The following is a 25,634-nucleotide window of genomic DNA, read 5'->3' on the forward strand; positions in this document are numbered from 1 at the left end:
GGGAATCCTGGAGACCAGTTCCTGGTTCTGGCTCACTGCAAGATCCAGTTTGGGAAACACCAGGGTCAGAGGTTCCTGTGGCTGCTGGAGAACTCACTGGGGTATGCCTGCTATCTGGTCAGCAGCATTTTGGGGGAGGAGGAGGGGGACAACCCGCTGTCGGACAACAAACACCTGTTCCTCAGATACACCTCGCAGATCAGGGAGGTAGGCGAGGCTGTAGAGGTGTATCAGAAAAAAACAGGCCATGCTGCAGGAGGCCCAGAGGACAGGAGACTCTGGATGTCTGATGGTGGAGTTTGGGGATTCTAAGGGTAGGTCAATGAAGGAGGTGTATGAGGACCCAAGCAAGGAGGCCCAGGCTCTCATCACCTACCTGAAGAAGGCAAAGGCCAGGCCTAACATCAATATGGCCCTTTTCAAAGCATACGTGCTGAAGAGGCAGGCTCTAGCCCACGTGCCCACCACCACTGTGCCCACTGCATCTGTCCTCACTGCTGCTGTGCCCACTGCCACTGTGTCTGTTCCTCCTCCACCTACTGCCACTAAGAACAGGCCACTGCTGGCGACCAATGTGAAGGCCCTGTTGGCGTGGGGGAAGCATTTATTTGCTTCACAGCTGGCACAAAAGATTTTGTCTCCAGCCAAACCCTCTAAGTGGGTACGTTTTTTTCTTTTTTCTCCAGCCACTGCAGGCTCGAGAGGCCCTGCTCCTGCCCCGGCTCGTGCTACTGACCCTGCTCCTATGAATTGGGGAAACATGGGCTTAAAAAGCAAAGGCTTAATTTGCTCCTTGCTATCGTGCTTCTGGACTCAATGACTTAAATCCTTGCTATCGTGCTTCTGGACTCAATGAGTTAAATCTCTGCTGCTCATGGGAAAAGTTGACACACGCCAAGGTTCCATGGTGTAATGGTTAGCACTCTGGGCTCTGAATCCAGCGATCTGAGTTCAAATCTCGGTGGGACCTGCTTTTGCCAGGAATGTGTGCAGTACCTCGTTCGAAAAAACTTTTTCGGCAGCACTGAGCCGCAAGAGCTCATCTAGGTAGTGCCCCTTGAAGGGGGGCGTAAAAAGGATGGACAGCACTGGAGAATGCAGGCATCGATCCCACTACCTCTCGCTTGCGCCTACTGCTTCCTACCGATTGAGCCAAAGTAAGCCCAAAGTAAGCCCACGTGAGCCAATCGTGTTTCTCTGCTGTGGCTTACTTTTGACCAATCGCGTTCTCTCCTGTGGCTTACTTTTGACCAATCATGTTTCTCTCCTGTGGCTTACTTTTGACCAATCGCCTTTCTCTCCTGTGGCTTACTTTTGACCAATCGCGTTTCTCTCCTGGCTCTGCTCCTGTGGCTTACTTTTGACCAATCGGCGACCGCTATTATTAGGCAAGGCAAGGCAAGTTTATTTATATAGCACATTTCATACACAATGGTAATTCAAAGTGCTTTACATAGAAGAAATTAAAATAATCAAAAGAAATCAGAATAATTAAAACAGTTTGGAATAAAAGATAAAATACAGAAATAATCAAATGAAATCAGAATAATTAAAACATAAAATAAAATACAGTGCAAACAGTCGGACGAACAGTGGCACAGTGCTCATTCAGTAAATGCACAGTTAAACAGATGTGTTTTGAGTCTGGATTTGAATGTGACTACTGTAGGAGCACATCTGATCTCTTCTGGAAGCTGGTTCCAGCTGCGGCTGGCATAGTAGCTAAAAGCAGACTCGCCATGCTTAGAGTGAACCCTTGGTATTTCTAGCCGATGTGATCCTAATGATCTGAGTGATCTGTTGGGTTTATATTCACTGAGCATATCTGCAATGTATTGAGGTCCTAGGCCATTGAATGATTTATATACCAGTAATAATACTTTAAAATCAATCCTAAATGTAACTGGCAGCCAGTGTAAAGACCTGAGGACTGGTGTGATGTGTTCATATTTTCTGGTTCTGCTCAGAATCCTAGCAGCAGCGTTCTGTATGAGCTGCAACTGTCTTATGGTCTTTTTGGGAAGGCCAGTGAGAAGTCCATTACAATAATCCACCCTACTGGTGATGAAAGCATGCACAAGTTTTTCTAAGTCTTGACTGGAAACAAAGCATCTAAATCTTGCAATATTTTTCAGGTGATAATATGCTGATTTAGTTATTGCTTTGACATGACTACTGAAACTAAGGTCTGACTCTAGAGACACACCCAGATTCCTGACTTGATTTTTAGTTGTTTGACCCCTAGACTGAAGGTATGCGTTCACCTTGAGAACTTCATCTTTGTTTCCAAACGCAATGACTTCAGTTTTGTCTTTGTTTAACTGAAGAAAGTTTTGGCACATCCAATTGTTTACTTCATCAATGCATTGGCAAAGGGAGTCAATGGGGCTGTAATCGTTAGGCGATAGGGATAAGTAGAGCTGTGTGTCGTCTGCATAGCTATGGTAAGCGATTTGGTTCTTTCTCATTATTTGGCTCATTGGGAGCATGTACAGGTTGAATAGGAGTGGCGCAAGAATTCAGCCTTGAGGGACTCCGCATGTCATGGATGTCCACTCAGACTTATGGTCTCCTATACTCACATAATAACCTCTGCCTCCTAAGTATGACCTGAACCATTTTAGGACTATCCCAGAAAGCCCGACCCAGTTTTCCAGCCTGTCAAGAAGTATTTTGTGATCGACAGTGTCAAATGCAGCACTGAGGTTGAGTAGTACCAGCACTGATAATTTGCCTGTATCAGTATTTAAGCGAATATCATTTATTATCTTTATGAGCGCGGTCTCTGTACTGTGGTGCGGTCGGAAACCAGATTGAAAATGGTCAAAGTATCCATTCGAGCTTAAGAATTTGTTCAGCTGATTGAAGACAACTTTTTCAATGATCTTGCCTATGAAAGGAAGATTTGATATCGGTCTATAGTTGTTTAATATGGTCTTATCCAGATTGCTCTTTTTCAGGAGGGGCTTGACGACAGCAGTTTTCAGGGAGGTCGGAAAACTCCCAGAGAGAAGTGAGGCATTTACCACTTCCAGGAGATCTGCTTCTAAGCTGTGTAACACATTTTTGAAAAAAGATGTGGGAAGTGCGTCAAGGGCGCAGGTTGATGTTTTTAGTTGCTGTACGGTTTCTTCCAAAATTTTGCCATCAATTTCTTCGAAATCAGACATAGTGGCTACTTTCTCGTGCTGTTGTCTGATCTGCCTGACCCCAGCGCAACTCAAGGATGAGCTGATCACCTTTCTGATATTATTGATTTTCTCAGAGAAGAAAGAAGTAAACTCACTGCACTTTCTCACTGAGAGCATTTCACTGGGAATCTGGCTTGGGGGGGTTGTGAGTCTCTCTACAGTAGCAAAAATAGTGCGCGTGTTGTTTATATTGCTGTTTATAATATTCGAGAAAAAAGTCTGTCTAGCTTTGCTTAGTTCCTTATTGAAAGCATGGATGCTGTCTTTGTAGATGTTATAATGGACTACAAGTTTTGTCTTCCGCCACATGCGCTCTGCTTTTCTGCATTGTCTTTTCATATTTTGCACTGCTGTTGAGTTTCTCCAAGGTGCTTTTTGTCTGCCACTCTTCTTCCTGACTTTCACAGGAGCAATATCATCAATTACACTCTTAACTTTTGAGTTAAAAGAATCAAGGAGAAAATCAACAGAGTCAGCAGATATGCTTGGTGTTAAAGATATAGCCTTCATAAATAGTACACTAGTGTTCTCATTTAAGCATCTCTTCTTGACAGACACAGATCTAGCTTCAATGGCAGGAGAGATCAATATATCAAAGAAAACACAAAAATGATCAGACAGTGCTACATCCTTAATAACAATTGATGAAATGTTTAGACCCTTACTGATAAGTAAATCTAGAGTGTGTCCACGATTATGTGTGGGTCCATGTACATGCTGAGTCAGATCAAAAGTTTTTAAAACAGTTTTGATTTCTTTTGCCATATTGTTTTCTGCATTATCTATGTGAATGTTAAAATCTCCAGCAATGGCAAAGCAGTCAAACTCTGAGGAAATTGTTGATAACAGTTCTGTTAAGTTCTCAGCAAAAGCTGGAGAGTATTTTGGAGGCCTGTAAACAATGATAAGTAAAATGCGTTGAGCACCTTTTAACACAATACCGAGATACTGGAAAGACGGGTAATTCCCAAATGATATTTGCTTACATTGATAGACATCTTTATAAAGAGCAGCTAAACCTCCGCCTCTTCTGACAGCTCTGCAGACACTCATAAAAGTAAAGTTAGGAGGGGCTGTTTCATTGAGGACTGTTGCACTGCAACTTTCTTCTAGCCAAGTTTCATTTAGCAACATAAAATCCAGGTTGTATGTGGTTATTAAGTCGTTGACTAAAAGTGATTTATTTTTAAGTGAGCGGATGTTTAAAAGTGCTAACTTTACAGTCTTACTTTTTGTCCCCACAGCAATGTTGGTATGTCGTGTAATAAGCACCATATTAGATGGGTTTGCTGTACGGCTTTTGAAGGCCTTAGACTTTCTATCATGTAATCGAACAGCAATAGAAAAAGATACAGGCACACTGGGTTCCCGCTTGTTCTGTAAACATTTGAGAAAGTTATTGTTATCATAGCGGGGACCCGACACATATCACTGAGAGCTGGTATCAGTTGTTTTTGGTTCACCTCGAGCCGCTGGAGGAGGGTGTGGGCCCTGGCGCTGTGGCAGAGGCCGAAGAGCTCTCACAGGAGGAGGGGGAGGGCGAGCTGGGCCCGCAGGCTTTGGTGGTTGTGGGGCCTGGCGTTTTTTGGTTGGTATCTGGGGGCTCGCAGCAAAAGAGTGGGATAGTCTAGTTCCAGCATGCACCAGTTGTTCCATTTTCTCTGAGAAGCACAGAAGTGGAGATGCTGGAGAGAGTGATAATGTTTCCGGTGAGAGGGATTTTTGCTCTGGTGTTATTGGAGGCTGTAATATGCTGTCCTGGTTTCCCTGGCTGTTTTCCAGAAAGTCGTCTATGGGTGCTGTATCTTGGAGCAGTGCTGGTATGTCACAGTCTGTCTGTGTTGAGCTCTGTGGGCAGGGCTCAGCTGAGATTGTGTCCGTGAGTAGAGGTTGTTGTGGCTGAGTGGTGTTATCACTGTCCTTGTGTGATGTGTCAACCGCATGTCCATTCAGGTGCTGAAGTGAAATCCTGTGGTCATTCATACTGTATCCAGGTGTGTGTGTGCCATTCAGGTTGAGCGGATTGGCACACATTGCAGAAGGATGACGGAGGGAGAAGTAGATATTGTCCTTTAGCACTCTTGAACCAAGTTTGTTTGGGTGGTGGCCATCCTGTTGAAACAGTTGCCTCTGACTCCAGAAAAGATTGAAGTTGTCAGTAAAGTTCACTCCTTTTATATTGCAGGTTTTTTGCAGCCATGTATTAAGCCCAAGCAACCGTGAAAACCTGTTTGTTCCTCTTGCTGGGAGTGGTCCACTGATGAATGTTTGAACTTTCAGTCTTTTAAGTGTTTCAAAAAGTTCATTGAAATCCTTTTTAAGAAGTTTCGACTGCTCTTTATGAATATCATTCTTCCCCACATGAATGATGAGTCGATTTGCAGTCTTATGTTTCATCAGAATGCTCTGAAGTTCCCTGTTTACATCAGAAGTTGTTGCTTGTGGAAGGCAGCACGTTGTTGTATCCCTGCTATTAATGTTTCTGATTACGGAGTCGCCCACTATCAGAGTCCTGGGCTCGGCTGCACTGTGAGCTGAGTGCCGCTGTCTGCTCGACCTTGAGCCCCAGTTAGCATCAGTGTTAGCTACTGGCTGATTCTGTCTGTGTGCGATCACATTCATCAAATTTGGGGATTCCTCATTCATTAATACTTCAAATCTGTTCTCAAGATGTATAGGCGGTGGTAGGAGACCAGTGTTTGCAGTCCTTGTCAGAGCCGTATCTGGGGTAGAGGATGCTACTGCAGTAATATGTGATGCTCGTGACAATCTGATGTCTCGAGTGCCTTTGGGTCTCGCACCCTGTTTGTGCCATCGATTAGTAAAACGATCGGCTTGTTTCTCTACACTCAGTATGGCCTGTCGAGAAGCACTAGATTCATGGGACTCACCGGCTGTATGCTGAGGACGTCCATGACGGAGCTCTGTTGTGTGTTCCGTCTGGTTTGGTGGTCCCGCAATTAACTTTGTTTCAAGAATTGCAATCCTTTGTAAAAGTCTGTGGCAGTTGGAGCAGCGAGTAGATTCCAGAGGAGGCATTTTCGTATCCTTATGAATGTAGGCAGTTGTGTTTTCTCTTCCCCGGAATGTAAGCTTTCAGTGGGAGGCTGGTCGAATAAAATAATTCTGCTTTTTTTTGTAGTAATCCAAGCGTTTGAGCACTGTGCTGAAGTTAAAATTAGGTGATAAAAGGAGATAAAATATAGAAATATAAAAGCGATAGAGCAAAGCGCGGAGCAGTAAGCGAGAGCGTCCGAACAGTAGCTGAGCAGGAAGTAGTCGTCATCAGTAGTAATTATCGTCATCTTTGCAACAGGTAAGTCTATTCTTCACGACTGTATAATCGATCATTATTTATTCATAAACAGTGTTTGTTTTTAGACAATTAAACATGCCAATAAAGCTAGCTAGCGTGTAATAGCACACGTTTTCTTCTGTACATGTGAACCTGCAACTTTACCATGATATACAGTAAAAAACATGCCACTACTGTCAAGATAATTAGCCGACCGCTAATTAAGCTATATCCTCCTTAAACCATTTTTTTGTTGTTGTTAATTTAGTATTTTTTTGTGTCATTCATTACATTATTTTGACCACAAGAAGATTTTTACTAAAATCTTTAAAAAAAAAAAGTTTAATTCATATATGTTATACTATACTATGTTATACACCAGTATACATATTTATGTTATCTTTTTAAATACTATGTTATACATATTTAAAAAGACATGAATAGGCAAAAACAAGTGTTTTTTTGTTTCAACAAATGATTCTCAACTATGTTATAAAAGATATACCAAAACGATTTGATATACCATTTTAAGTTTTAGATCTGTTTGATGATCATATTATTATGAATTGTCATAAACGCCTTTATGTTATATTTGGTGTTTCTTAGTAATCTCTGCCACAAAAGCTAAACAAAACAAAACGATTTAAGCATGGCATGATACCAGCAAGATTGTACCAAGAAGTGTTATTTATTTTCTTATTAATAAGATCATCACACTATTTACAATTTGTACACAAGGCAATTCAAAGTGATTCACAGTTGTATAAAAAACAATAATGCTTATGCTCATAATAATAATAATCATTAATTATTATAATATTATAATAATTAATTACATAAAAAACAAATGCTGTAGTAAAATACTTTCAGTTGGAATATGACAGCTATGTAACGTTCTGTTTATGCCTGTGTCCTTTCAGATTATGTATGCATACCCGGTTTTACGGAGAACCTCTGAGGGTCGACTCCTTATGGGGCCAACTGAGGAGGCCAATAGGAGGAAGATCGTGTTGGCAGGGAGGGCCAGGTGTAAGGAGGAGGTCCTGGCTGAGGCCACTGCCTTTGTGAGGCAGAATGGAGGGAATCCTGGAGACCAGTTCCTGGTTCTGGCTCACTGCAAGATCCAGTTTGGGAAACACCAGGGTCAGAGGTTCCTGTGGCTGCTGGAGAACTCACTGGGGTATGCTTGCTATCTGGTCAGCAGCATTTTGGGGGAGGAGGAGAGGGACAACCCGCTGTCGGACAACAAACACCTGTTCCTCAGATACACCTCGCAGATCAGGGAAGTAGGCGAGGCTGTGGAGGTGTATCAGAAAAAACAGGCCATGCTGCAGGAGGCCCAGAGGACAGGAGACTCTGGATGTCTGATGGTGGAGTTTGGGGATTTTAAGGGTAGGTCAATGAAGGAGGTGTATGAGGACCCAAGCAAGGAGGCCCAGGCTCTCATCACCTACCTGAAGAAGGCAAAGGCCAGGCCTAACACCAATATGGCCCTTTTCAAAGCACACGTGCTGAAGAGGCAGGCTCCAGCCCACGTGCCCACCACCACTGTGCCCACTGCATCTGTCCTCACTGCTGCTGTGCCCACTGCCACTGTGTCTGTTCCTCCTCCAACTACTGCCACTAAGAACAGGCCACTGCTGGCGACCAATGTGAAGGCCCTGTTGGCGCGGGGGAAGCATTTATTTGCTTCACAGCTGGCACAAAAGATTTTGGCTCCAGCCAAACCCTGTAAGTGATTTGCAAGCTTTAAAATCATTACAGTATATATTATGCAGTATATATGTCTAACGAAAATACGTGTTCAACAGCTGCAGGACCACGTGTACATCCTGCGTCTGAGTCCGCAGCCCGGAGACAGCTCTTTACATGTGGTGAGTATCACTTAACGCATACAAGTGTGTTGGTGACATGTGCTTAGTGCTTTATGTTATTTTACAGACTCTGCTGCTACGGATTTTTTTGAGGAGGAAGATGACCTGGAGATGGCAACTGTAGCCTCGCAAGCTGAGGAACAACTTCCTCAAGGTATGTAAATCTTAAACAATATTTTACAAACAATTACAAATAAAACAAAACAGTATTTTTTAAATGACATATTATTTTATTTCACAACACAGAGGAATGGCACTTCTCAGGTGTCTATCTACATTCACTCTTTGAGTGAACATCCTCAAAGGAAAAAAGATAATTTAAAGGTGTATGTAAAAGGTTTTATTTCATTTTTTATCGTAATCACTGACTAAAGCTCATTCTTGTCATCTCACACTTCCCCCTCTCCCCTTGGAATAAGTGGCTGTTGTAATGTTTGGTCTGCTTCGCTTCACACTTGGCTGATCCCATCTTTTTTTCTTCTTGTATTTCTTCTAATGGTGCTTGGATGAAAAACAGGATGATTTTCACTGCTTCTTTCCATCTTTTCATCATCATGTCATCTCTCTACTAATCATACATGCTTTGCAGTAAACCGTGTAATCGCAGTAGCTGTCCAGCAGAGCTGAGAAAGTCATGCAGTGAAAGTCTAAAACAATAAGATAATTTTGTTGTGTTTTTTTACGCTCCAGCCACTGCAGGCTCGAGAGGCCCTGCTCCTGCCCCGGCTCGTGCTACTGCCCCTGCTCCTGCCCCTTATCCTGCTCCTCCAGCATTGTGGACCCCTGGCCAGGTGTCCCAGTCGCCTGCAGAGCTTCCTGTCCACTGGAAAGAGCAACTCCCATCTTTCCAGCAAGGCCTTCAACCCCTGTCCCTCTGCACCAGGACCATCCTCACTACAGCCACCCACAGGACTGCAGCGCCCTGCCCAGCCTCCTCTGCAGTCTCCTCCTCTGCGCCCTGCCCAGCCTCCTCTGCAGTCTCCTCCTCTGCGCCCTGCCCAGCCTCCTCTGCAGTCTCCTCCTCTGCGCCCTGCCCAGCCCCCTCTGCAGTCTCCTCCTCTGCGCCCTGCTCAGCCTCCTCTGCAGTCTCCTCCACAGCCTTCTGTCCAGCCAAGTGCTGCCTCTGCTCCTGCAACATCAACTGGGTCCAGTGTTGCAGACCAGGCTCCTGTAAGTAAGCTTCTCATTATTCGTGTGCAGGTCCTGCAGCGTGGTTTCCAATGACCACAAAAAAAGAGGCCGCATTTCCTCTGTGCTGGAAACTTTGCACTGGCTACCTTTTAATAGTAGATTTAATTAAAAAATTGCGCTTTAAGCCATGGAAGCTGAAATGTTTGCGGACCGGCAGCAGCAGGGAGGATGTATGTTTCGGCTCGTTGGTCTAGGGGTATGATTCTCGCTTAGGGTGCGAGAGGTCCCGGGTTCAAATCCCGGACGAGCCCATTATTAGGCTTTGCTTTTAATCTCTTCAGCCTGATTAGGGCAACCAGGATATTTCTGAGAAATTGGGGATAAAATGTGCCAGAGAGAGGCCGGTTAGCTCAGTTGGTTAGAGCGTGGTGCTAATAACACCAAGGTCGAGGGTTCGATACCCGTACGGGCCACTCATTTTCTCTCTGGGACCTTCGCTCTGCTCTTCTCGAAAATGACGGGCGGTCTCCCAGACATCCCTGCTGGCTAAACCATTCAAGTATCTGGCCGAAATAGCTCAGTTGGGAGAGCGTTAGACTGAAGATCTAAAGGTCCCTGGTTCAATCCCGGGTTTCGGCAGAGGAACCACGTAATCTCTTTTAGTCTACCTGATTCCACCTAGCCTCATCGCTATCTGCCTCTCAGACAGCCAGCTACTCTGGCCTTTGAATCCAGCAATCTGAGTTCAAATCTCTGTCGAACCTTTTTAGGTTCTTTGCGGAAGGGAGGGAAAAAACAGAGGTGATGCGCAACTGCTGACGTGTCGGTGAAATTGGCACTCTCAAACCGAGTCGGAATTGGGGAAACATGGGCTTAAAAAGCAAAGGCTTCATTTGCTCCTTGCTATCGTGCTTCTGGACTCAATGACTTAAATCCTTGCTATCGTGCTTCTGGACTCAATTACTTAAATGTCTGCTGCTCATGGGAAAAGTTGACACACGCCAAGGTTCCATGGTGTAAAGGTTAGCACTCTGGGCTCTGAATCCAGCGATCCGAGTTCAAATCTCGGTGGGACCTGCTTTTGCCAGGAATGTGTGCAGTACCTCGTTCGAAAAAACTTTTTCGGCAGCACTGAGCCGCAAGAGCTCATCTAGGTAGTGCCCCTTGAAGGGGGGCGTAAAAAGGATGGACAGCACTGGAGAATGCAGGCATCGATGCCGCTACCTCTCGCTTGCGCCTACTGCTTCCTACCGATTGAGCCAAAGTAAGCCCAAAGTAAGCCCACGTGAGCCAATCGTGTTTCTCTGCTGTGGCTTACTTTTGACCAATCACGTTCTCTCCTGTGGCTTACTTTTGACCAATCGTGTTTCTCTCCTGTGGCTTACTTTTGACCAATCGCCTTTCTCTCCTGTGGCTTACTTTTGACCAATCGCGTTTCTCTCCTGGCTCTGCTCCTGTGGCTTACTTTTGACCAATCGGCGACCGCTATTATTATCGTCATCTTTGCAATCTTTGCAACAGGTAAGTCTATTCTTCACGACTGTATAATCGATCATTATTTATTCATAAACAGTGTTTGTTTTTAGACAATTAAACATGCCAATAAAGCTAGCTAGCGTGTAATAGCACATGTTTTCTTCTGTACATGTGAACCTGCAACTTTACCATGATATACAGTAAAAAACATGCCACTACTGTCAAGATAATTAGCCGACCGCTAATTGAGCTATATCCTCCTTAAACCATTTTTTTGTTGTTGTTAATTTAGTATTTTTTTGTGTCATTCATTACATTATTTTGACCACAAGAAGATTTTTACTAAAACCTTTAAAAAAAAAGTTTAATTCATATATGTTATACTATACTATGTTATACACCAGTATACATATTTATGTTATCTTTTTAAATACTATGTTATACATATTTAAAAGACATGAATAGGCAAAAACAAGTGTTTTTTTGTTTCAACAAATGATTCTCGACTATGTTATAAAAGATATACCAAAACGATTTGATATACCATTTTAAGTTTTAGATCTGTTTGATGATCATATTATTATGAATTGGCATAAACGCCTTTATGTTATATTTGGTGTTTCTTAGTAATCTCTGCCACAAAAGCTAAACAAAACAAAACGATTTAAGCATGGCATGATACCAGCAAGATTGTACCAAGAAGTGTTATTTATTTTCTTATTAATAAGTTCATCACGCTATTTACAATTTGTACACAAGGCAATTCAAAGTGATTCACAGTTGTATAAAAAACAATAATGCTTATGCTCATAATAATAATAATAATAATATTCATTAATTATTATAATATTATAATAATTAATTACATAAAAAACAAATGATGTAGTAAAATACTTTCAGTTGGAATATGACAGCTATGTAACGTTCTGTTTATGCCTGTGTCCTTTCAGATTATGTATGCATACCCGGTTTTACGAAGAACCTCTGAGGGTCGACTCCTTATGGAGCCAACTGAGGAGGCCAATAGGAGGAAGATCGTGTTGGCAGGGAGGGCCAGGTGTAAGGAGGAGGTCCTGGCTGAGGCCACTGCCTTTTTGAGGCAGAATGGAGGGAATCCTGGAGACCAGTTCCTGGTTCTGGCTCACTGCAAGATCCAGTTTGGGAAACACCAGGGTCAGAGGTTCCTGTGGCTGCTGGAGAACTCACTGGGGTATGCCTGCTATCTGGTCAGCAGCATTTTGGGGGAGGAGGAGAGGGACAACCCGCTGTCGGACAACAAACACCTGTTCCTCAGATACACCTCGCAGATCAGGGAGGTAGGCGAGGCTGTAGTGGTGTATCAGAAAAAAACAGGCCATGCTGCAGGAGGCCCAGAGGACAGAAGACTCTGGATGTCTGATGGTGGAGTTTGGGGATTTTAAGGGTAGGTCAATGAAGGAGGTGTATGAGGGCCCAAGCAAGGAGGCCCAGGCTCTCATCACCTACCTGAAGAAGGGAAAGGCCAGGCCTAACACCAATATGGCCCTTTTCAAAGCATACGTGCTGAAGAGGCAGGCTCTAGCCCACGTGCCCACCACCACTGTGCCCACTGCATCTGTCCTCACTTCTGCTGTGCCCACTGCCACTATGTCTGTTCCTCCTCCACCTACTGCCACTAAAAAGAGACACACAAAAGATTTTGTCTCCAGCCAAACCCTGTAAGTGGGTAAGTTTTTTCTTTTTTCTCCAGCCACTGCAGGCTCGAGAGGCCCTGCTCCTGCCCCGGCTCGTGCTACTGCCCCTGCTCCTGCCCCTTATCCTGCTCCTCCAGCATTGTGGACCCCTGGCCAGGTGTCCCAGTCTCCTGCAGAGCTTCCTGTCCACTGGAAAGAGCAACTCCCATCTTTCCAGCAAGGCTTTCAACCCCTGTCCCTCTGCACCAGGACCATCCTCACTACAGCCAACCACAGGACTGCAGTGCCCTGCCCAGCCTCCCCTGCAGTCTCCTCCTCTGCAACCTGCCCAGCCTCCTCTGCAGTCTCCTCCTCTGCGCCCTGCCCAGCCTCCTCTGCAGTCTCCTCCTCTGCGCCCTGCCCAGCCTCCTCTGCAGTCTCCTCCTCTGCGCCCTGCTAAGCCTCCTCTGCAGTCTCCTCCACAGCCTTCTGTCCAGCCAAGTGCTGCCTCTGCTCCTGCAACATCAACTGGGTCCAGTGTTGCAGACCAGGCTCCTGTAAGTAAGCTTCTCATTATTCGTGTGCAGGTCCTGCAGCGTGATTTCCAATGACCACAAAAAAAGAGGCCGCATTTCCTCTGTGCTGGAAACTTTGCACCGGCTACCTTTTAATTGTAGATTTAATCTACAATTAACACTCTCAAACCGAGTCGGAATTGGGGAAACATGGGCTTAAAAAGCAAAGGCTTCATTTGCTCCTTGCTATCGTGCTTCAGGACTCAATGACTTAAATCTCTGCTGCTCATGGGAAAAGTTGACCCACGCCAAGGTTCCATGGTGTAATGGTTAGCACTCTGGGCTTTGAATCCAACGATCCGAGTTCAAATCTCGGTGGGACCTGCTTTTGCCAGGAATGTGTGCAGTACCTCGTTCGAAAAAACTTTTTCGGCAGCACTGAGCCGCAAGAGCTCATCTAGGTAGTGCCCCTTGAAGGGGGGCGTAAAAAGGATGGACAGCACTGGAGAATGCAGGCATCGATCCCGCTACCTCTCGCATGCTAAGCAAGCGCTCTACCATTTGAGCTAATTCCCCTCGATGATGGAGAGAAGGTGTCCATCGCTCTCAAAGACAAAGACGAGGCACGATCCCTAGCACGTGTGCAGGTGCTGCAGCGTGATTTCCAATGACCACAAAAAAACAGGCCGAATTTCCTCTGTGCTGCCAACTTTGCACTGGCTACCTTTTAATTGTAGATTTAATGAAAAAATTGCGCTTTGAATCCAGCGATCCGAGTTCAAATCTCGGTGGAACCTTTTTAGGTTCTTTGCGGACGGGAGGGAAAAAACAGAGGTGATGCGCAACTGCTGACGTGGCGGTGAAATTGGCACTCTCAAACTAGTCGGAATTGGGGAAACATGGGCTTAAAAAGCAAAGGCTTCATTTGCTCCTTGCTATCGTGCTTCTGGACTCAATGACTTAAATCCTTGCTATCGTGCTTCTGGACTCAATGACTTAAATCTCTGCTGCTCATGGGAAAAGTTGACACACGCCAAGGTTCCATGGTGTAATGGTTAGCACTCTGGGCTCTGAATCTAGCGATCCGAGTTCAAATCTCGGTGGGAACTGCTTTTGCCAGGAATCTGTGCAGTACCTCGTTCGAAAAAACTTTTTCGGCAGCACTGAGCCGCAAGAGCTCATCTAGGTAGTGCCCCTTGAAGGGGGCCGTAAAAAGGATGGACAGCACTGGAGAATGCAGGCATCGATCCCACTACCTCTCGCTTGCGCCTACTGCTTCCTACCAATTGAGCCAAAGTAAGCCCACGTGAGCCAATCGTGTTTCTCTGCTGTGGCTTCCTTTTGACCAATCACGTTCTCTCCTGTGGCTTACTTTTGACCAATCGTGTTTCTCTCCTGTGGCTTACTTTTGACCAATCGCCTTTCTCTCCTGTGGCTTACTTTTGACCAATCGCGTTTCTCTCCTGGCTCTGCTCCTGTGGCTTACTTTTGACCAATCGGCGACCGCTATTATTATCGTCATCTTTGCAATCTTTGCAACAGGTAAGTCTATTCTTCACGACTGTATAATCGATCATTATTTATTCATAAACAGTGTTTGTTTTTAGACAATTAAACATGCCAATAAAGCTAGCTAGCGTGTAATAGCACACGTTTTCTTCTGTACATGTGAACCTGCAACTTTACCATGATATACAGTAAAAAACATGCCACTACTGTCAAGATAATTAGCCGACCGCTAATTGAGCTATATCCTCCTTAAACCATTTTTTTGTTGTTGTTAATTTAGTATTTTTTTGTGTCATTCATTACATTATTTTGACCACAAGAAGATTTTTACTAAAACCTTTAAAAAAAAAAGTTTAATTCATATATGTTATACTATACTATGTTATACACCAGTATACATATGTGACCCGTCACAGAAACCAGGGACACAAGTCGGCAGCACAACTTTCGAGCAAAATGAGAAAGAAGAGTTTTTTTTCAAAATTGGTGATTTTAAATTTTTTGGAGAATCTGTTAATTGAAATCACGAAGAAGCCTCTCCATGTTTGAGATAGCAGTATTGGTATATTTAAAAGCTTACATTTTGAGGTTGAAATCGGCTTGTTTTCGGAGATTTCAGCATGCAGTAGGGGCGTGGCGTGTCATTGTCTGTGTGTATTTTCATACTGAATAACCCGGCGCTTTTGCCCCCGCCCTCCAAGTGAACCACATGGCTACTTATTATGCTGTGCTCTGGCCGGCTCTCTCTGATATCAAAATTCAATGAAGATGGATGCTGCAAAGATTGTCGCAGACGAGCTGAACCGTCTGGCAGTTACACCGAAAATGTTTTCGCCGCACTTCGTGGGCTCGGGAAACTGAACCGGAGGTATGGGCGCGGCGCGTGCGCCCTCAGTGCTTGAATACGGCGGCTCGGCTTGCTGACAGCGGTGGCTGGCTGTTTCATATGTGACGGAGAATCGAAATAGAGGATGCAGTTAAGACCTTTGCTGCGATGAAGGCCTGCCGTGCGTGTTTCTGAAATGTAAGTTAAGCTTCATTTGCTCTTTAGTCGTTATTTAAGATGCTGAACCTGCTGATGATATAATGTGCTTGCGGACATTTCATTTGTGTGTGTATACGCACATAAGAAAGTGGTGTAAAGAGATTTGCAACAGTAATTTGAGGAGGTGAAATGTGATTATTTGGAAAATTCCAGAAATTACTGCTTAAAGAAAAATGCCAGCAGGCATTTGCCTCCTGCATAAACTTTAATATTGTTGACATTTTGGGCACACGAGCGTTGCGCACTATTTGCGTTATATGTAGGCCTATGGCTTATTGGTCTTTGTGTGTTGTTGCTGGTTTTGCGTTATATGTATATGGCATATTGGTCTTTGTGTGTTGTTGCTGGTTTTGCGTTATATGTATATGGCATATTGGACTTTGTGTGTTGTTGCTGGTTTTGCGTTATATGCAGGCTATATGGCATATTGGTCTTTGTGTGTTGTTGCTGGTACGTTGCAAATAGAGGGGCAGCACAATTGTTTTTCGCCTAGTGCGGCAGAAGTGCACTCATTCAAAGTGCAAAAAAAGCTGTAAAGCACATGGAGGAGCTTTACAGGGGGTATGGCTTATCTAAATGAGATGTAAATGAGCCCTATTGTCACCCCCAGCAGCAGAGAGAGGTGAGAACTGAATCTCTTTAGAGCTCGTTTTCTCCTCTTTGAGCTTTTTTAAGTGCCTACTTTAAAATGGCCACAACTTCTCCAAATATTATCAGATTTCCACATGTTACACATCGTTGAAAGGCTTGGAGATTACACTTTCAGAATCTATGAATAACTCAAAATGCCCCAGAACCGACTTGTGTCCCTAGTTTCCGTGACTGGTCACATATTTATGTTATCTTTTTAAATACTATGTTATACATATTTAAAAAGACATGAATAGGCAAAAACAAGTGTTTTTTTGTTTCAACAAATGATTCTCGACTATGTTATAAAAGATATACCAAAACGATTTGATATACCATTTTAAGTTTTAGATCTGTTTGATGATCATATTATTATGAATTGGCATAAACGCCTTTATGTTATATTTGGTGTTTCTTAGTAATCTCTGCCACAAAAGCTAAACAAAACAAAACGATTTAAGCATGGCATGATACCAGCAAGATTGTACCAAGTGTTATTTATTTTCTTATTAATAAGTTCATCACACTATTTACAATTTGTACACAAGGCAATTCAAAGTGATTCACAGTTGTATAAAAAACAATAATGCTTATGCTCATAATAATAATAATATTCATTAATTATTATAATATTATAATAATTAATTACATAAAAAACAAATGATGTAGTAAAATACTTTCAGTTGGAATATGACAGCTATGTAACGTTCTGTTTATGCCTGTGTCCTTTCAGATTATGTATGCATACCCGGTTTTACGAAGAACCTCTGAGGGTCGACTCCTTATGGGGCCAACTGAGGAGGCCAATAGGAGGAAGATCGTGTTGGCAGGGAGGGCCAGGTGTAAGGAGGAGGTCCTGGCTGAGGCCACTGCCTTTTTGAGGCAGAATGGAGGGAATCCTGGAGACCAGTTCCTGGTTCTGGCTCACTGCAAGATCCAGTTTGGGAAACACCAGGGTCAGAGGTTCCTGTGGCTGCTGGAGAACTCACTGGGGTATGCCTGCTATCTGGTCAGCAGCATTTTGGGGGAGGAGGAGAGGGACAACCCGCTGTCGGACAACAAACACCTGTTCCTCAGATACACCTCGCAGATCAGGGAGGTAGGCGAGGCTGTAGAGGTGTATCAGAAAAAAAACAGGCCATGCTGCAGGAGGCCCAGAGGACAGGAGACTCTGGATGTCTGATGGTGGAGTTTGGGGATTTTAAGGGTAGGTCAATGAAGGAGGTGTATGAGGACCCAAGCAAGGAGGCCCAGGCTCTCATCACCTACCTGAAGAAGGCAAAGGCCAGGCCTAACACCAATATGGCCCTTTTCAAAGCATACGTGCTGAAGAGGCAGGCTCTAGCCCACGTGCCCACCAGCACTGTGCCCACTGCATCTGTCCTCACTTCTGCTGTGCCCACTGCCACTGTGTCTGTTCCTCCTCCACCTACTGCCACTAAAAAGAGACACACAAAAGATTTTGTCTCCAGCCAAACCCTGTAAGTGGGTAAGTTTTTTCTTTTTTCTCCAGGCACTGCAGGCTCGAGAGGCCCTGCTCCTGCCCCGGCTCGTGCTACTGCCCCTGCTCCTGCCCCTTATCCTGCTCCTCCAGCATTGTGGACCCCTGGCCAGGTGTCCCAGTCGCCTGCAGAGCTTCCTGTCCACTGGAAAGAGCAACTCCCATCTTTCCAGCAAGGCTTTCAACCCCTGTCCCTCTGCACCAGGACCATCCTCACTACAGCCACCCACAGGACTGCAGCGCCCTGCCCAGCCTCCTCTGCAGTCTCCTCCTCTGCACCCTGCCCAGCCTCCTCTGCAGTCTCCTCCTCTGCGCCCTGCCCAGCCTCCTCTGCAGTCTCCTCCTCTGCGCCCTGCCCAGCCTCCTCTGCAGTCTCCTCCTCTGCGCCCTGCTCAGCCTCCTCTGCAGTCTCCTCCACAGCCTTCTGTCCAGCCAAGTGCTGCCTCTGCTCCTGCAACATCAACTGGGTCCAGTGTTGCAGACCAGGCTCCTGTAAGTAAGCTTCTCATTATTCGTGTGCAGGTCCTGCAGCTTGATTTCCAATGACCACAAAAAAAGAGGCCGCATTTCCTCTGTGCTGGAAACTTTGCACTGAATACCTTTTAATTGTTGATTTAATCAAAAAATTGCGCTTTAAGCCATGGAAGCTGAAATGTTTTCGGCCCGACAGCAGCAGGGAGGATGTATGTTTCGTCTCGTTGGTCTAGGGGTATGATTCTCGCTTAGGGTGCGAGAGGTCCCGGGTTCAAATCCCGGACGAGCCCATTATTCGGCTTTGCTTTTAATCTCTTCAGCCTTATTAGGGCAACCAGGATATTTCTGAGCAATTGGGGATAAAATGTGCCAGAGAGAGGCCGGTTAGCTCAGTTGGTTAGAGCGTGGCGCTAATAACGCCAAGGCTGCGGGTTCGATCCCCGTACGGGCCAATCATTTTCTCTCTGGGACCTTCGCTCTGCTCTTCTCGAAAATGACGGGCGGTCTCCCATACATCCATGCTGGCTAAACCGCACAAGTACCTGGCCGAAATAGCTCAGTTGGGAGAGCGTTAGACTGAAGATCTAAAGGTCCCTGGTTCAATCCCGGGTTTCGGCAGAGGAAAAACCTCCCCCTCTTTTAGTCTACCTGATTCCACCTCTCAGACAGCCAGTTAGCAGGGTGTGTTGGTTCCATGGTGTAATGGTTAGCACTCTGGGCTTTGAATCCAGCGATCCGAGTTCAAATCTCGGTGGAACCTTTTTAGGATCTTTGGGGAAGGGAGGGGAAAAACAGAGGTGATGCGCAACTGCTGACGTGGCGGTGAAATTGGCACCCTCAAACCGAGTCGGAATTGGGGAAACATGGGCTTAAAAAGCAAAGGCTTATTTTGCTCCTTGCTATCGCGGTTCTGGACTGAATGACTTAAATCTCTGCACCTCATGGGAAAAGTTGACACACGCCGAGGTTCCATGGTGTAAGGGTTAGCACTCTGGGCTCTGAATCCAGTGATCCGAATTCAAATCTCGGTGAGACCTTCATTTGCCAGGCTAAACAGCACAAGTACCTGGCCGAAATAGCTCAGTTGGGAGAGTGTTAGACTGAAGATCTAAAGGTCCCTGGTTCAATCTCGGGTTTCGGCAGAGGAACCACGCCCGCCTCCTTTAGGCTACCTGATTCCACCTAGCCTCATCGCTATCTGCCTCTCAGACAGACAGCTGGGAGGGTGTGTTGGTTCCATGGTGTAATGGTTAGCACTCTGGGCTTTTAATCCAGCGATCCGAGTTCAAATCTCGGTAGAACCTTTTTAGGTTCTTCGCGGAAGGGAGGGAAAAAACAGAGGTGATGCGCAACTGCTGACGTGGCGGTGAAATTGGCACTCTCAAACCGAGTCGGAATTGGGGAAACATAGGGTGCTTCTCAATATCCCTCCTCGTCTCCTCGTTCCTCTGTCCTCCATCCTATGACCCGGAAACCGATCGAGCTCAGCCATCTTGAAGGACATCTCAATTCTCTAATTGCACCTCGAGGAGTGAGGAGGCTTTCAGAGGAGTCATGAGCGAGGATACACAGTTGTATCCTATGCGGAAGTGTTTTATTGACTAAACGTGACGCACGTATACATTCTCCTCCCCCTTCACATCGGTCACAATCTGTTTTAAAGTATACTTTACCTTTGCAGTTTATATAAACCACACATTACACATATTTCAACAGGGTATCTTGCTTTATTATTATTTATTATGAATTTCTTAAATAAACAAACTGCAACAACATGAGGGCAGATCCTTTGAGCGCTGCTGATGACGCTATGAAGTGACGCTCGAGTGATCAAGTATTCCAATGTATAAAAAAGCTTTCATTCGATTCCTCCATCCTCATTTTTGTCATTCATCACATTATTTTGAGCACAAGAAGATATTTTACTAAAACCTTTAAAAAAAAGTTTAATTCATATATGTTATACTATACTATGTTATACACCAGTATACATATTTATGTTATCTTTTTAAATTCTATGTTATACATATTTAAAAAGACATGAATAGGCAAAAACAAGTGTTTTTTTGTTTCAACAAATTATTCTCAACTATGTTATAAAAGATATACCAAAACGATTTGATATACCATTTTAAGTTTTAGATCTGTTTGATGATCATATTATTATGAATTGGCATAAACGCCTTTATGTTATATTTGGTTTTTCTTAGTAATCTCTGCCACAAAAGCTAAACAAAACAAAACGATTTAAGCATGGCATGATACCAGCAAGATTGTACCAAGAAGTGTTATTTATTTTCTTATTAATAAGTTCATCACACTATTTACAATTTGTACACAAGGCAATTCAAAGTGATTCACAGTTGTATAAAAAACAATAATGCTTATGCTCATAATAATAATAATCATTAATTATTATAATATTATAATAATTTATTACATAAAAAGCAAATGCTGTAGTAAAATACTTTCAGTTGGAATATGACAGCTATGTAACGTTCTGTTTATGCCTGTGTCCTTTCAGATTATGTATGCATACCCGGTTTTACGAAGAACCTCTGAGGGTCGACTCCTTATGGGGCCAACTGAGGAGGCCAATAGGAGGGAGATCGTGTTGGCAGATAGGGCCAGGTGTAAGGAGGAGGTCCTGGCTGAGGCCACTGCCTTTGTGAGGCAGAATGGAGGGAATCCTGGAGACCAGTACCTGGTTCTGGCTCACTGCAAGATCCAGTTTGGGAAACACCAGGGTCAGAGGTTCCTGTGGCTGCTGGAGAACTCACTGGGGTATGCCTGCTATCTGGTCAGCAGCATTTTGGGGGAGGAGGAGAGGGACAACCCGCTGTCGGCCAACAAACACCTGTTCCTCAGATACACCTCGCAGATCAGGGAGGTAGGCGAGGCTGTGGAGGTGTATCAGAAAAAACAGGCCATGCTGCAGGAGGCCGAGAGGACAGGAGACTCTGGATGTCTGATGGTGGAGTTTGGGGATTTTAAGGGTAGGTCAATGAAGGAGGTGTATGAGGACCCAAGCAAGGAGGCCCAGGCTCTCATCACCTACCTGAAGAAGGCAAAGGCCAGGCCTAACACCAATATGGCCCTTTTCAAAGCATACGTGCTGAAGAGGCAGGCTCCAGCCCACGTGCCCACCACCACTGTGCCCACTGCATCTGTCCTCACTGCTGCTGTGCCCACTGCCACTGTGTCTGTTCCTCCTCCACCTACTGCCACTAAGAACAGGCCACTGCTGGCGACCAATGTGAAGGCCCTGTTGGCGCGGGGGAAGCATTTATCTGCTTCACAGCTGGCACAAAAAAATTTGTCTCCAGCCAAACCCTGTAAGTGGGTAAGTTTTTTTCTTTTTTCTCCAGCCACTGCAGGCTCGAGAGGCCCTGCTCCTGCCCCGGCTCGTGCTACTGCCCCTGCTCCTGCCCCTTATCCTGCTCCTCCAGCATTGTGGACCCCTGGCCAGGTGTACCAGTCACCTGCAGAGCTTCCTGTCCACTGGAAAGAGCAACTCCCATCTTTCCAGCAAGGCCTTCAACCCCTGTCCCTCTGCACCAGGACCATCCTCACTACAGCCACCCACAGGACTGCAGCGCCCTGCCCAGCCTCCTCTGCAGTCTCCTCCTCTGCGCCCTGCCCAGCCTCCTCTGCAGTCTCCTCCTCTGCACCCTGCCCAGCCTCCTCTGCAGTCTCCTCCTCTGCGCCCTGCTCAGCCTCCTCTGCAGTCTCCTCCACAGCCTTCTGTCCAGCCAAGTGCTGCCTCTGCTCCTGCAACATCAACTGGGTCCAGTGTTGCAGACCAGGCTCCTGTAAGTAAGCTTCTCATTATTCGTGTGCAGGTCCTGCAGCGTGATTTCCAATGACCACAAAAAAAGAGGCCGCATTTCCTCTGTGCTGGAAACTTTGCACCGGCTACCTTTTAATTGTAGATTTAATCAAAAAATTGCGCTTTAAGCCATGGAAGCTGAAATGTTTCCGGCCTAGCAGCAGTAACCAGGATGTACGTTTCGGCTCGTTGGTCTAGGGGTATGATTCTCGCTTAGGGTGCGAGAGGTCCCGGGTTCAAATCCCGGACGAGCCCATTATTAGGCTTTGCTTTTAATCTCTTCAGCCTGATTAGGGCAACCAGGATATTTCTGAGAAATTGGGGATAAAATGTGCCAGAGAGAGGCCGGTTAGCTCAGTTGGTTAGAGAGTGGTGCTAATAACGCCAAGGTCGCGGGTTCGGTCCCCGTACGGGCCACTCATTTTCTCTCTGGGACCTTCGCTCTGCTCTTCTCGAAAATGACGGGCGGTCTCCCAGAGATACCTGCTGGCTAAACCATACAAGTACCTGGCCGAAATAGCTCAGTTGGGAGAGCGTTAGAGTGAAGATCTAAAGGTCCCTGGTTCAATCCCGGGTTTCGGCAGAGGAACCATGTCTGCCTCTTTTAGTCTACCTGATTCCACCTAGCCTCATCGCTATCTGCCTCTCAAACAGCCATCTAGCAGAGTGTGTTGGTTCCATGGTGTAATGGTTAGCACTCTGGGCTTTGAATCCAGCAATCCGAGTTCAAATCTCGGTGGAACCTTTTTAGGTTCTTTGCGGAAGGGAGGGAAAAAACAGAGGTGATGCGCAACTGGTGACATGGCAGTGAAATTGACACTCTCAAACCGAGTCGGAATTGGGGAAACATGGGCTTAAAAAGCAAAGGCTTCATTTGCTCCTTGCTATCGTGCTTCAGGACTCAATGACTTAAATCTCTGCTGCTCATGGGAAAAGTTGACCCACGCCAAGGTTCCATGGTGTAATGGTTAGCACTCTGGGCTTTGAATCCAGCGATCCGAGTTCAAATCTCGGTGGGACCTGCTTTTGCCAGGAATGTGTGCAGTACCTCGTTCGAAAAAACTTTTTCGGCAGCACTGAGCCGCAAGAGCTCATCTAGGTAGTGCCCCTTGAAGGGGGGCGTAAAAAGGATGGACAGCACTGGAGAATGCAGGCATCGATCCCGCTACCTCTCGCATGCTAAGCAAGCGCTCTACCATTTGAGTATATTGAGCGAGGCGCAATCCCTAGCACGTGTGCAGGTGCTGCAGCGTGATTTCCAATGACCACAAAAAAACAGGCCGAATTTCCTCTGTGCTGGCAACTTTGCACTGGCTACCTTTTAATTGTAGATTTAATGAAAAAATTGCGCTTTGAATCCAGCGATCCGAGTTCAAATCTCGGTGGAACCTTTTTAGGTTCTTTGCGGAAGGGAGGGAAAAAACAGAGGTGATGCGCAACTGCTGACGTGGCGGTGAAATTGGCACTCTCAAACCGAGTCGGAATTGGGGAAACATGGGCTTAAAAAGCAAAGGCTTCATTTGCTCCTTGCTATCGTGCTTCTGGACTCAATGACTTAAATCCTTGCTATCGTGCTTCTGGACTCAATGACTTAAATCTCTGCTGCTCATGGGTAAAGTTGACACACGCCGAGGTTCCATGGTGTAATGGTTAGCACTCTGGGCTCTGAATCTAGCGATCCGAGTTCAAATCTCGGTGGGAACTGCTTTTGCCAGGAATCTGTGCAGTACCTCGTTCGAAAAAACTTTTTCGGCAGCACTGAGCCGCAAGAGCTCATCTAGGTAGTGCCCCTTGAAGGGGGGCGTAAAAAGGATGGACAGCACTAGAGAATGCAGGCATCGATCCCACTACCTCTCGCTTGCGCCTACTGCTTCCTACCAATTGAGCCAAAGTAAGCCCACGTGAGCCAATCGTGTTTCTCTGCTGTGGCTTACTTTTGACCAATCACGTTCTCTCCTGTGGCTTACTTTTGACCAATCGTGTTTCTCTCCTGTGGCTTACTTTTGACCAATCGCCTTTCTCTCCTGTGGCTTACTTTTGACCAATCGCGTTTCTCTCCTGGCTCTGCTCCTGTGGCTTACTTTTGACCAATCGGCGACCGCTATTATTATCGTCATCTTTGCAATCTTTGCAACAGGTAAGTCTATTCTTCACGACTGTATAATCGATCATTATTTATTCATAAACAGTGTTTGTTTTTAGACAATTAAACATGCCAATAAAGCTAGCTAGCGTGTAATAGCACATGTTTTCTTCTGTACATGTGAACCTGCAACTTTACCATGATATACAGTAAAAAACATGCCACTACTGTTAGGATAATTGAGCTATATCCTCCTTAAACCATTTTTTTGTTGTTGTTAATTTAGTATTTTTTTGTGTCATTCATTACATTATTTTGACCACAAGAAGATTTTTACTAAAACCTTTAAAAAAAAAAGTTTAATTCATATATGTTATACTATACTATGTTATACACCAGTATACATATTTATGTTATCTTTTTAAATACTATGTTATACATATTTAAAAAGACATGAATAGGCAAAAACAAGTGTTTTTTTGTTTCAACAAATGATTCTCGACTATGTTATAAAAGATATACCAAAACGATTTGATATACCATTTTAAGTTTTAGATCTGTTTGATGATCATATTATTATGAATTGGCATAAACGCCTTTATGTTATATTTGGTGTTTCTTAGTAATCTCTGCCACAAAAGCTAAACAAAACAAAACGATTTAAGCATGGCATGATACCAGCAAGATTGTACCAAGAAGTGTTATTTATTTTCTTATTAATAAGTTCATCACACTATTTACAATTTGTACACAAGGCAATTCAAAGTGATTCACAGTTGTATAAAAAACAATAATGCTTATGCTCATAATAATAATAATAATAATATTCATTAATTATTATAATATTATAATAATTAATTACATAAAAAACAAATGATGTAGTAAAATACTTTCAGTTGAAATATGACAGCTATGTAACGTTCTGTTTATGCCTGTGTCCTTTCAGATTATGTATGCATACCCGGTTTTACGAAGAACCTCTGAGGGTCGACTCCTTATGGGGCCAACTGAGGAGGCCAATAGGAGGAAGATCGTGTTGGCAGGGAGGGCCAGGTGTAAGGAGGAGGTCCTGGCTGAGGCCACTGCCTTTTTGAGGCAGAATGGAGGGAATCCTGGAGACCAGTTCCTGGTTCTGGCTCACTGCAAGATCCAGTTTGGGAAACACCAGGGTCAGAGGTTCCTGTGGCTGCTGGAGAACTCACTGGGGTATGCCTGCTATCTGGTCAGCAGCATTTTGGGGGAGGAGGAGAGGGACAACCCGCTGTCGGACAACAAACACCTGTTCCTCAGATACACCTCGCAGATCAGGGAGGTAGGCGAGGCTGTAGAGGTGTATCAGAAAAAAAACAGGCCATGCTGCAGGAGGCCCAGAGGACAGGAGACTCTGGATGTCTGATGGTGGAGTTTGGGGATTTTAAGGGTAGGTCAA

General features: G+C 45.0%; 16 non-coding genes across 16 annotated transcripts; all 16 read left to right on the forward strand.

Moving 5' to 3' along the window:
- Positions 1-898: 898 nt before the first annotated feature.
- On the forward strand, positions 899-970 carry trnaq-cug (transfer RNA glutamine (anticodon CUG)). The gene has a single exon. It is a non-coding gene; the product is annotated as a tRNA-Gln (tRNA).
- Positions 971-9,730: 8,760 nt separating this feature from the next.
- trnap-agg (transfer RNA proline (anticodon AGG)) lies at positions 9,731-9,802 on the forward strand. The gene has a single exon. It is a non-coding gene; the product is annotated as a tRNA-Pro (tRNA).
- Positions 9,803-9,890: 88 nt separating this feature from the next.
- On the forward strand, positions 9,891-9,964 carry trnai-aau (transfer RNA isoleucine (anticodon AAU)). Its single transcript has one exon. It is a non-coding gene; the product is annotated as a tRNA-Ile (tRNA).
- Positions 9,965-10,057: 93 nt separating this feature from the next.
- trnaf-gaa (transfer RNA phenylalanine (anticodon GAA)) lies at positions 10,058-10,130 on the forward strand. Its single transcript has one exon. It is a non-coding gene; the product is annotated as a tRNA-Phe (tRNA).
- Positions 10,131-10,496: 366 nt separating this feature from the next.
- trnaq-cug (transfer RNA glutamine (anticodon CUG)) lies at positions 10,497-10,568 on the forward strand. The gene has a single exon. It is a non-coding gene; the product is annotated as a tRNA-Gln (tRNA).
- A 2,878-nt stretch (positions 10,569-13,446) lies between these two features.
- trnaq-uug (transfer RNA glutamine (anticodon UUG)) lies at positions 13,447-13,518 on the forward strand. The gene has a single exon. It is a non-coding gene; the product is annotated as a tRNA-Gln (tRNA).
- Positions 13,519-18,511: 4,993 nt separating this feature from the next.
- trnap-agg (transfer RNA proline (anticodon AGG)) lies at positions 18,512-18,583 on the forward strand. Its single transcript has one exon. It is a non-coding gene; the product is annotated as a tRNA-Pro (tRNA).
- Positions 18,584-18,671: 88 nt separating this feature from the next.
- On the forward strand, positions 18,672-18,745 carry trnai-aau (transfer RNA isoleucine (anticodon AAU)). Its single transcript has one exon. It is a non-coding gene; the product is annotated as a tRNA-Ile (tRNA).
- A 93-nt stretch (positions 18,746-18,838) lies between these two features.
- trnaf-gaa (transfer RNA phenylalanine (anticodon GAA)) lies at positions 18,839-18,911 on the forward strand. The gene has a single exon. It is a non-coding gene; the product is annotated as a tRNA-Phe (tRNA).
- A 70-nt stretch (positions 18,912-18,981) lies between these two features.
- On the forward strand, positions 18,982-19,053 carry trnaq-uug (transfer RNA glutamine (anticodon UUG)). Its single transcript has one exon. It is a non-coding gene; the product is annotated as a tRNA-Gln (tRNA).
- A 309-nt stretch (positions 19,054-19,362) lies between these two features.
- Positions 19,363-19,435, forward strand: trnaf-gaa (transfer RNA phenylalanine (anticodon GAA)). Its single transcript has one exon. It is a non-coding gene; the product is annotated as a tRNA-Phe (tRNA).
- Positions 19,436-22,305: 2,870 nt separating this feature from the next.
- Positions 22,306-22,377, forward strand: trnap-agg (transfer RNA proline (anticodon AGG)). The gene has a single exon. It is a non-coding gene; the product is annotated as a tRNA-Pro (tRNA).
- Positions 22,378-22,465: 88 nt separating this feature from the next.
- On the forward strand, positions 22,466-22,539 carry trnai-aau (transfer RNA isoleucine (anticodon AAU)). The gene has a single exon. It is a non-coding gene; the product is annotated as a tRNA-Ile (tRNA).
- A 93-nt stretch (positions 22,540-22,632) lies between these two features.
- trnaf-gaa (transfer RNA phenylalanine (anticodon GAA)) lies at positions 22,633-22,705 on the forward strand. The gene has a single exon. It is a non-coding gene; the product is annotated as a tRNA-Phe (tRNA).
- A 90-nt stretch (positions 22,706-22,795) lies between these two features.
- On the forward strand, positions 22,796-22,867 carry trnaq-uug (transfer RNA glutamine (anticodon UUG)). The gene has a single exon. It is a non-coding gene; the product is annotated as a tRNA-Gln (tRNA).
- A 205-nt stretch (positions 22,868-23,072) lies between these two features.
- trnaq-uug (transfer RNA glutamine (anticodon UUG)) lies at positions 23,073-23,144 on the forward strand. Its single transcript has one exon. It is a non-coding gene; the product is annotated as a tRNA-Gln (tRNA).
- The last annotated feature ends 2,490 nt before the right edge of the window (positions 23,145-25,634 follow it).

This window comes from Siphateles boraxobius, unplaced genomic scaffold (genome assembly GCF_051911475.1).
Source record: "Siphateles boraxobius isolate OS27281-9 unplaced genomic scaffold, OSU_SipBor_1 116, whole genome shotgun sequence".
NCBI classification, from domain to species: Eukaryota; Metazoa; Chordata; class Actinopteri; order Cypriniformes; family Leuciscidae; genus Siphateles; species Siphateles boraxobius.